This window comes from Arachis ipaensis, chromosome B5, assembly GCF_059453495.1.
Source record: "Arachis ipaensis isolate K30076 ecotype BB chromosome B5, ASM5945349v1, whole genome shotgun sequence".
NCBI lineage: Eukaryota > Viridiplantae > Streptophyta > Magnoliopsida > Fabales > Fabaceae > Arachis > Arachis ipaensis.
In genome coordinates, this window is record NC_142440.1 from 60,479,418 (window position 1) to 60,487,962 (window position 8,545).

Consider the following 8,545-nt stretch of genomic DNA (forward strand, 5'->3'; position numbering starts at 1 on the left):
GTAGGTGGTGATAATTCCATTGGTAGGTTAGTCTCTTTGCATCTTTTCAGAACAAGTGCTAAATGGTCAAGACAGGAGCTGAATGAGTCTCCAAATACTGAAAAGTCATCCATGAAGACTTCCAAAAATTTCTCTACCATATCAGAGAAGATAGAGAGCATGCACCTCTGAAAGGTTGCAGGTGCATTGCACAGACCAAAAGGCATCCTTCTGTAAGCAAATACGCCAGAGGGACATGTGAATACTGTTTTCTCTTGGTCCTGGGGATCTACTGCAATTTGGTTGTAGCCTGAATAGCCATCCAAAAAGCATAATAGTCATGACCTGCTAGTCTTTCTAGCATCTGGTCTATGAATGGTAAAGGAAAATGATCCTTTCTGGTGGCTGTATTGAGCCTTCTGTAGTCAATACACATACGCCACCCTGTAACTATTCTTGTAGGAACCAGTTCATTCTTTTCATTGTGAACCACTATCATGCCTCTTTTTTAGGGTATAACTTGGACAGGGCTTACTCAGGGGCTATCAGAAATAGGATAAATAATCCCAGCCTCTAGTAACTTAGAGACCTTTTTCTGCACCACCTCCTTCATGGCTGGATTTAGCCGCCTCTGTGGTTGAACCACTGGCTTAGCATCATCCTCCAATAGGATCTTGTGCATGCATCTTGCTGGGCTAATGCCCTTAAGATCACTTATGGACCACCCAAGAGCTGTCTTGTGTGTCTTTAGCACTTGAATTAGTGCTTTCTCTTCCTGTGGATTTAAACCAGAGCTTATAATCACTGGAAAAGTGTCACCTTCTCCCAGAAATACATATTTCATGGATGGTGGTAGTGGTTTGAGCTCGGGTTTAGGAGGCTTATCCTCTTCTTGAGGAATTTTCAGAGGTTCTTTTATTTCTTCTGATTCCTCCAGACCAGGCTGAACATCTTTAAAGATGTCCTCTAGCTCTGATTCAAGACTTTCAGCCATATTGATCTCTTCCACCAAAGAGTCAATAATATCAGTGCTTATGCAGTCATCTGATGTGTCTGGATGCTGCATAGCTTTGACAGCATTTAACTTGAACTCATCCTCATTGACTCTCAGGGTCACTTCCCCCTTTTGTACATCAATAAGAGTTCGTCCAGTTGCTAGGAAAGGTCTTCCTAAAATGAGAGTTGCACTCTTGTGCTCCTCCATTTCCAGCACTACAAAGTCAGTGGGAAAGGCAAATGGCCCAACCTTGACAATCATGTCCTCAATTATGCCTGATGAATATTTAATGGAGCCATCAGCAAGTTGAAGACATATCCGGGTTGGTTTGACTTCTTCAGTCAAGCCAAGCTTTCTGATAGTGGATGCAGGTATTAGGTTGATACTTGCTCCAAGGTCGCATAGAGCTGTCTTGGTGCAAGCACCCTCTAATGTGCATGGTATCATAAAGCTTCTTGGATCTTGAAGCTTCTCTGGTAAGCTTTTCAGAATGACTGCGCTGCATTCTTCAGTGAGAAACACCTTTTTAGTTTCTCTCCAATCCTTCTTATAACTTAAGATCTCTTTCATGAACTTAGCATAAGAGGGTATTTGCTCAAGTGCCTCTGCAAATGGGATCTTTATCTCAAGAGTCCTGAGATAGTCTGCAAAGCGAGCAAATTGTTTATCCTGTTTCACTTGGCGGAATTTCTGAGGATAAGGCATCTTGGCTTTATATTCTTCAACCTTAGTTGCTGCAGGTTTATTCCCTACAGAGGTGGTTGGAGAAGCCTTCTTAGAGGGGTTACTATCAGTACTTGCAGGTGTCTGATCCCTCATTGGCGTTTGAACGCCAAGATTGGGTGCTGGATGGGCGTTTAACGCCAGCTTCCCACCCTTTTCTGGCGTTTGAAGGCCAGAACTGGGCAGGGAATGGGCGTTTAACGCCAACTTTTCTCCCTTTTCTGGCATTTGAACCACAAAAGTGGGCATCCACTGGGCGTTTAACACCAATCTTTCACCCTTTTCTGGCGTTTGAACACCAGAATTATTCCTCTCTGGGATCTTGCTATCCTCAGAGGGATTTTGGATAGTGGTTTGGTCATCCTCTGTCAGTTGTTCCTTTCTTGGCTTTCTGCTACTTTGAGCTGATTTATTCAATGTCTTCCCGCTCCTTAATTGGACAGCTTGGCATTCTTCTGTTATCTGTTTAGATAGCTGTTGTCTTGTCTGATTCAATTGTGCTTCCATATTCTTGTTAGCATTTTTAGTGTCTTGGAGCATCTCTTTAAATTCTGCTAATTGTTTTGTCATAAGGAGTAATTGTTGATTAAGCTCAATAATCTGTTCTTGAGGATTAGGGTCAATTGTTACTGCCCTAGCTTCTTCCTTTATGGAGGACTCACTGCTAGAGTACAAGTGTTGATTCCTAGCAACTGTATCTATAAGTTCTTGAGCCTCTTCAATTGTCTTTCTCATGTGTATGGATCCACCAGCTGAGTAGTCTAGAGACATTTGAGCTCTTTCTGTAAGCCCATAATAGAAGATGTCTAACTGTACCCACTCTGAAAACATTTTAGAGGAGCATTTCCTTAGCATCCCTCTGTACCTCTCCCAGGCATTATAAAGGGATTCATTATCCTCTTGTCTAAAGCCTTGGATGTCCAGCCTTAGCTGTGTCATCCTTTTTGGAGGGTAAAATTGATTCAGGAATTTGTCTGATAACTGTCTCTATATTTTTATGCTTGCTATGGGTTAGTTATTTAACCACCTCTTAGCTTGATCTTTTATAGCAAATAGAAACAGTAATAATCTGTAGACATCCTGATCTACTTCTTTATCATGTACTGTGTCAGCAATTTGTAAGAACTGTGCCAGAAACTCAGTAGGTTCTTCCTGTGGAAGACCAGAATACTGGCAATTTTGTTGCATCATGATAATGAGCTGAGGATTTAGCTCAAAACTGCTTGCTTTGATGGGAGGTATATAGATGCTACTCACATATGCAGCTGTAATGGGGTTAGCATATGACCCTAGAGTCCTTCTGGACTGTTCATTTCCACTTATGTCCATGATGGAGAAAAGGAAATTGATATGAATTGCAAATAAATTATATTTTTAATTAAATTTTTTTTATTAAAAGTAACCGAAAAAAATAAAATAAAAGTTTTCGAAAATTAAGAAAAAAGTAAAAAAAAGATAAATAAATAATTTGAATGCTAAAAAGGCTAATTAATTTAAAAAGATTTGAAAAATTCTGGATATGATTTTCGAAAATTAGAAGAAGATGGAATAAAAGCAAATTGAAAACTAAATTAATTAATTAATTAAAAAGATTTTGGAATTAGCAATAAAAAAGATATGATTGAAAATTATTTTAAAAAAGATATGATTGAGAAGATATGATTGCAATTTAATAAAAAAAGATATGATTAAAGAAATTAAAAAGATTTTATTTTTGAAAAAGATTTGAAAAGATCAATTTTTGAAATTAGAATTTTGAATTGACTAAAAAAAGATATGATTTTGAAAATCTTTGACTACTTTAATGCAAAATTTCGAAATTTATGAATAAAATGAGGAAAAGATATTTTTTTATTTTTGAATTTTAATGAGGAAAGAGAAAAACAACAAAATGACACTAAACTTAGAAATTTTAGATCAAAACAAAGAGAACAAACAAGAAAACTTTGAATGTCAAGATGAACACCAACAATACTTTGAAGATCAAGATGAACACCAAGAACAAATTTTTGAAAAATTTTTAAGTAAATAAAAGCACAAAAATACCAAACTTAAAATTTTTAGAAAATCAAACACAAATTTTCGAAAATTTAAAGGAAAACACAAAGAAAACACCAAACTTAGAATTTTTAAAGATTAAGAAAGAACTAGGAACATGCAAATTCGAAAAATTAAAAGAAAATAAAAGCATGCAATTGACACCAAACTTAAAATATGAAACTAAACTTAAATAAAAGACTCTAAACCAACAAAAATAAATTATTCCTAATCTAAGCAACAAGATAAACCGTCAGTTGTCCAAACTCGAACAATCCTCGGCAACGGCGCCAAAAACTTGGTGCACGAAATTACAATCACACTTTTGCAACTCCGCACAACTAGCCAGCAAGTGCACTGGGTCGTCCAAGTAATACTTTACGTGAGTAAGGGTCGATCCCACGGAAATTGTCGGCTTGAAGCAAGCTATGGTTATCTTGTAACTCTTAGTCAGGATATCAATAATTCTCATATTTAATTGTAAAAAGTAAAAGAACATGAATAAATACTTGTTATGCAGTAATGAAGAACAGATTGAGGTTTTGGAGATGCTCTGTCCCCTGAATCTCTGCTTTCCTACTATCTTCTTTTTCACACACGCAAGGCTCCTTCCATGGCAAGCTTTATGTTGGGCATCACTGTTGTCAATGGCTACTTCCCGTCCTCTCAGTGAAAATATTCCAAATGCGCTGTCACCGCTCGGCTAATCATCTGTCGGTTCTCGATCATGCTGGAACAGGATCCATTGATCCTTTTGCGTCTGTCACACGCCCAACACTCGCGAGTTTGAAGCTCGTCACAGTCATCCCTTCCCAGATCCTACTCGGAATACCACAGACAAGGTTTAGACTTTCCGGACCTCAGGAATGGCTGCCAATAATTCTAGCCTATACCACGAAGGTTCTAATCCTAGATTAGAAACCCAAGAGATACACATTCAAGCTTGATTGCATGTAGAACGGAAGTGATTGTCAGGCACACGTTCATAGGTGAGAATGATGATGATTGTCACAGATCATCACATTCATCAGGTTGAAGTGCGAATGAATATCTTAGAATAGAAGCAAGCGTGATGGAATGGAAAACAGTAGTAATTGCATTAATTCATAGAAACACAGCAGAGCTCCTCACCCCCAACAATGGGGTTTAGAGACTCATGCCGTAGAAGATACAATATGAAATGTGTAGAGTGTCATGAGGTACAAGATGAATTACTAAAAGTAGTTTTATAGTAAACTAGTGACCTAGGGTTACAGAAAATGAGTAAGCTAGGGTGTTTAGTGTAAAAATCCACTTCCAGGGCCCACTTGGTGTGTGATTGGGTTGAGCATTGAAGCTTTCACGTGTAGAGACTTTTCTTGGAGTTAAACGCCAGTTTTTGTACCAGTTTGGGCGTTTAACTCTAGCTTTTATGCCAATTTTGGCGTTAAACGCCAGAATTCTTAAGCTGCTTGGATCGCCAATTTTGGCCATTAAATCTTGGGCAAAGTATGGACTATTATATATTTCTGGAAAGCCTAGGATGTCGACTTTCCAACGCAATTGAGAGCGCACCAATTGGGCTTCTGTAGCTCCAGAAAATCCACTTCGAGTGCAGGGAGGTCAAAATCCAACAACATCCGCAGTCCTTTTTCAGCCTCTGAATCAAATTTTTGCTCAGGTCCCTCAATTTCAGCCAGAAAGTACCTTAAATCACAGAAAAATACACAAACTCATAGTAAAGTCCAGAAAAGTGAATTTTAAATAAAAACTAATAAAAATATAATAAAAACTAACTAAAATCTACTGAAAACATACTAAAATTAATGCCAAAAAGCGTATAAATTATCCGCTCATCAGAGCCTCGAAAGGGGAATCACTTGCATTAGAATTAGAGCTCTATCCTTCACAATTCTCTGAACTAACACCATTCGGGAGGAATGAGGTTTTGAGAGTTGTGTGGCTTATGGATGAGAGAATGTGCTCTAACTCTTCTCATGACAATTAGATCAAGGAATTGGCAAAATTGATTGTGATTAGAGAGATTGGATTGCCAAGGAATTGAGATCCAATCAATTTCAATCTGCCATAGATCCACTCATATGATTGAGAAAGGAGTTGAGACCCATTTGATTCATGAAGGATTATGATATCTCCAATCCTTGATGAAATATTTTCTTTGATTTTTTTCAATTTAGATCTCTCTGATTTCACTTCAATTTAAATTGTTCATTGCTGTTTTGATTCCCTGCACCCTTTCCCCTCTATAATTCATGAAATTTAAGCTTCAATGCAATTTAGATTCTACAATTTTACTTTCTTGCACTCTAAGATTCTGTCATTTACATTTCTTGCAATTTAAGATTTAGCTCTTTAAGTTTTAGTCATTTTACATTCAGCGCTTTAGATTTCTTGCACTTTATATTCTATTAATCAAATTTCACTCAATTCATCAATATTCACTTATCTAGATTAATTACCGAACTAAAATTTCTTGATCCATCAATCCATGTGCGATCGACCTCACTCTAGTGAGTTTTACTGCTTGATGTGACCTAGTATACTTGCCGGTTAGTTTGTGCAGAATTCAATTTTTCGTTATCAAGTTTTTGGCGCCGTTGTTGGGGATTGATTTAGATTGACAATGATTAAGTAGGTGATCATCTAGATCAAGTATTTTTATTTGTTTTTATTAAGCCTATTAACTATTTGAGATTTTATTTCTGCTAACTGCAACTTCACTCTAGCAATAGAGTGTTCTACTTTTGTTTTTCCTTTCTTTTGGTTTGTTTGTGTTGTATGCCAGGAGGAAGAAGAGGTGCATCCACCTTTTTTTATTCTGAACCAGAGAGAACCTTCTTGAGATTGAGAAGAGAAGCAAGAGGGAAGGGAGTGATTGGAGAAGAAGAGTCAGAAGAGGGAGATCAAGAGATGGAGGATAATCTCCCTAATCCACCAGAGGAGGTAACCAACAATAATGGCCCACCTCCAAGGAGAGTTCTAGCCTCTTACACCTTCCCCAACCCAAAAAACTGTGGGAGCAGTATACTCACTCCTAATGCTCATGCAAATAACTTTGAGTTGAAGCCTCAACTTATCACCTTGGTGCAAAATAATTGTTCTTATGGAGGGGTCCTCTTGAAGACCTAAATCAACACTTATCTGTCTTCCTCAAGGTATGTGAAACAGTCAAGACAAATGGTGTGCATCCGGATATCTACAAGTTACTGCTATTTCCATTCTCTTTGAGGGATAAGGCATCTCAATGGCTGGAGACATTTCCCAAAGAAAGCATCAATAATTGGGATGATTTGGTGAGCAAATTTCTAGCTAAGCTCTACCCACCTCAGAGAATTGAAGACAGAAGTACAGACTTTCACTCAAATGGATGGAGAACCACTTTATGAGACATGGGAGAGATACAAAGCCCTGATTAGGAAATGTCCACCTAAAATGTTTAGTGAGTGGGACAAACTTTAAAATTTCTATGAGGGCTTGACTCTAAAAGCTCAAGAGGCCCTGGACTACTCTGCAGGAGGTTTACTACAGCTAATGAAGACAGCTGAAGAAGCTCAGAATCTCATAGACATTGTGACCAACAATCAATACTTTTATGCTCATCAAAGGCAATGCCAACCAGCTCTAAAGAAAGGTGTATTAGAGCTTGAAGGTGTGGACACTATCTTGGCACGAAACAAATTGATGCACCAGCAAATCCAACAACAAATGGACATGATGGCAAACAGAATTGATAGACTTCAAGTGGCTGCAGTAAACACAGCAAGTCAACCTTCAAATGGATGGGGCCAAGGTGAAGAAGTTTTCGAGAAATGCAACAATGTGCAACAACTAGAGCAAGTTTAGTACATGCATAACACCTCAAGTTCTTCTCAAAATGACTTCCATGGTGAGACTTACAATTCATCATAGAGGAACCATCCTAACTTGAGGTGGGGTGATAATCAAAATTCATGGTAGAGAAACCACAATTCCAACAACTCTCGCAACACAAACAACCAAAATCACTCATCCAATAACACTAACCAATACAAAAAATCACAAAACTCATATCAGCAACCCCACAACAATTCACAAGTCCACCAAAATAACTTCTCCACACCACCATTCAAGTCACAAAACACCCACCTCAACATCCCAAATAACTTCCAACAACAACAATCATACCCCAACATACCACCCATTGACCATCAGGAAACCAGGATTTCAAATCTTGAAGCAATCTTACAAGCCCTTACCCAAACCACACAAGCACTTTCTCAGACTACACAAAATTTAGCCAAAGGGCAAGAGAGCCTAGCCAAAAGACAAGAGCGACAAGAGGCCACAATGAGGAATCTTGAAAGACAAGTGAAGAAATTGGCCAGACAAGCTGAACGGCCAACTAATGTTTTCCCAAGTGACACAATCCCTAATCCAAGGGAGGAATGTAAAGCTGTGCAGCTAAGGAATGGAAAAACTGTGGGGAATGACAAAGGTGCTGACAAGAAACAAGCAGAAGAGGACAAGAATGATCAAGAAAGTTCCAAGAAGGAGGAGGAATCACAAACTTCAAAGAAGGGAAAGCAAGCCTTGGAAGAGCAATCACAAGAGAAGAAAAAGGAGGTGAATCCATATATTCCTCTTCTACCATACCCTCAGAGATTGAAAAAGGAGGTCAAAGACCAGCAATTTCCCAAGTTCTTAGAGGTTTTCAAGAAGGTAGAAATTAACCTCCCACTTGCTGAAGCTTTGGAGCAAATGCCATTGTATACAAAATTTCTCAAGGAACTCATCAATAAGAAGAGAAGCTGGAATGAAAAAGAAATTGTG